This window comes from Canis lupus, chromosome 38, assembly GCF_003254725.2.
Source record: "Canis lupus dingo isolate Sandy chromosome 38, ASM325472v2, whole genome shotgun sequence".
Taxonomy (NCBI): Eukaryota; Metazoa; Chordata; class Mammalia; order Carnivora; family Canidae; genus Canis; species Canis lupus.
In genome coordinates, this window is record NC_064280.1 from 2,845,380 (window position 1) to 2,848,052 (window position 2,673).

Consider the following 2,673-nt stretch of genomic DNA (forward strand, 5'->3'; position numbering starts at 1 on the left):
GGGTGGGGTGGAATGGGAAGCTCAGCTTCAGAGCTCACTCGACTGGGTGGGCCCCATGAGAATGGGGTTTACAGGGATGCTGGCCCTGGGAGGGGGGTGGGAGAGTGGGGACAAGGAATGGGACTGTGTGGCTCGAGTCTGCAAGGCAACATGCAGGTTTGGGAGCACCATGCAGAGCCTCTGACTGGTTTTAGGAATTTTCTGCTGGGGCTGTTAGAAGTCACCCAGTGAAGGGGACCTTTTGTTTGTCGAAGTATTAGATTCACATGGACAGTAGATTCGGTCCCCCCACCAGCCCAGCAGGAAGACATTCTGATCCTCACGCCTGTTCCCACCCTAATACTGTACATACACCATACGACACTGCCACCCCCTCACCGCACCCGTGCGTGCGCGCGCACATACACACACACACACACACGCACACACCCCAGTCTTATGAGATGGGAGGCAAGTCCTGACATCTCTCCCTGGGCTCTCAGATGAAGATGTGTGGCTCCACCTGAAGTACTTAAGAGACTACAGTAATTTTCAGTACTGTTAGCATGAGGCTCAGTTTGGTATCCCTTTGAGCTGCCTGGAACCATGCCCTGAGAAACTATGGTTGGCAGATAAAAGGGGAATAAAGTGAGTTTAGACAAGCCCAAAGAATGGGTTACCAGATCCCAAGGGCTCTCCTTAAGGCTTGTAGTACATTTGATGCAGCCCTCCATCCTTCCAAGATGGGCTTTTCCCTCCCTTTGTCTCAAGATCCTCACTGTCTGTCTCTGGCCTCGTTGCTTCTGTCTGTGTCTGTCTGGTCAGCTGGACTCTACTTACCCAAAGGCAGACCAGTCACCTCGAACCTCTAATGGGCCACACTCCATACCAGGTACAGGCATTGGTAAGGGGTTTTCAGTGGGACAAAAGCTCCAGCTGAAGCTCACGCCCTTGTTCCAATTTGCACCCATGCCTGGAGGGAGGGCACGATGACCTCCCTGAAGTGTGCATTGGGCAGGAGACACCTGGCTGGAAAAGTTCCAGAGACCGTTTACCCATGACATGCTATTCCAGAGAACATTCGCCCGTAATATTCTATCTTGCTTGCTTGGGAAAGGGTGCATCAGTCCACCCTTAGGATAACCCCTGGTTTATGACATCTGATTTGTTCCTTTTTTTTTTTTAAGATTTTATTTATTTTTGAGAGAGAGAGAGAGAGAGAGAGAGAGAGAGAAAATGAGGATAGACCTCTGTAGAACATTGGAGGCATGTTTGAGCCTCTTGCAGAGAACATGTAAAGTCACCAGCCACAGGGTCTGCCGCTGTGGGGGCTTTTGGGGAGGGGAAGTGACCTACCTTCGCCCAGCCCTCACAGTCTCTGAACACAGGACTGAAACTTATACTTTCAGGGGATGTTTGCAGAACTGTCCTTAACACCTTTGAAAGCCACCCTCAGGCGTTAGTTCCTGCTTCTTCTGTCCACATGGATCAAGGGTCCGCAACTTCCCTTCTCTTCCTCTGATACATTCCCCAGAGGAAGACCACGACCAGCCTCTTCCCTGCAGGGGTGGCCCTGACCCTGCATTCATTAAACTTCCTTCCTTCTTTCCCTCCCACCTGCATTCATCCAATAATCTGAGTATGTCCAGCCCTCTGGGGAACAGAGAGAGATACTTGCATTTAATCAGTGAGAATAGGACACGGTACAAATAATGATATAAGAAATGCAAGGCGTGGGGATTCAAAGGATTTGGAGGAGGAAAAGGCTTTGTGGGAAGGAGGGATCTGAATTGGAGCTTGAAGGATGGACAGGCTACGAGCATGTGCAGATTGTGATAAGTGGAGGAAGGAGCCCAGTTCACCATAAGAAGCGATCTGTGGATGGGGTGGGCTCTAGATGAGGGGCAGGAGGTGCCGACCCTCTGCTTGGCAGGAAGGAGAGTGCACAAAAGAGGCTCCGAGGCAGGGCTGACTGCGATTTCAATCTGTTTTTTCATGGCACCCAGTCTAACATCTCTTCACCACGATTTTAACAATTGTTGTAAAAGGGGTTATTCTGGGGGAAATGTGCTCCTTCTCTGGTGAACAGGGTAGAAGGATTCCTTAGAGCGAAAGCATGTGAGTGAGAAAATGGGGATGGTTTGGTTTGACCCAGAGTAGAATAGATGTGACAGGAGGTCAAACTGAGGCATGGCCCTAGAGAGCCCTCATGTCAGCTTGGATTCCATTTAGTGTGCAGTGGGAACCACTGGGAAGTTGGGAGCTTGGGAAAGGTGTGATTCGAGCTGGGTTTCAGAAATGTGTCTGGAAGGAGGAGCGACCAGAATCAGAGGCATCAGGATGATCCTGAAATACACCTGGTGAAAGGTAGTGACAAGGAACCAAGTCATGGGGCAGTTTTGTAACAGAAGCACCATGGCGGTTGTGAGGACTCGCCACTGACTGTTCAGTCAGCAGATGTTACAGAGGCCCTAGTGTGCGCCAGGCACTGAGCTGGGTGCTGTGTATTCACTGGACAGCAAGACACCCTTCCTTTGCTCACTCCTGGCAGTTAGACAGCTCTCAGTAAATCTTTTTTCTTTTTTTAAACAGATTGTATTATTACTTTATTTTATCTTATTTTTAATTTTTTAAAAAGATTTTATTTATTTATTCATGAGAAACACACAGAGAGAGGCAGAGACATAGGCAGAG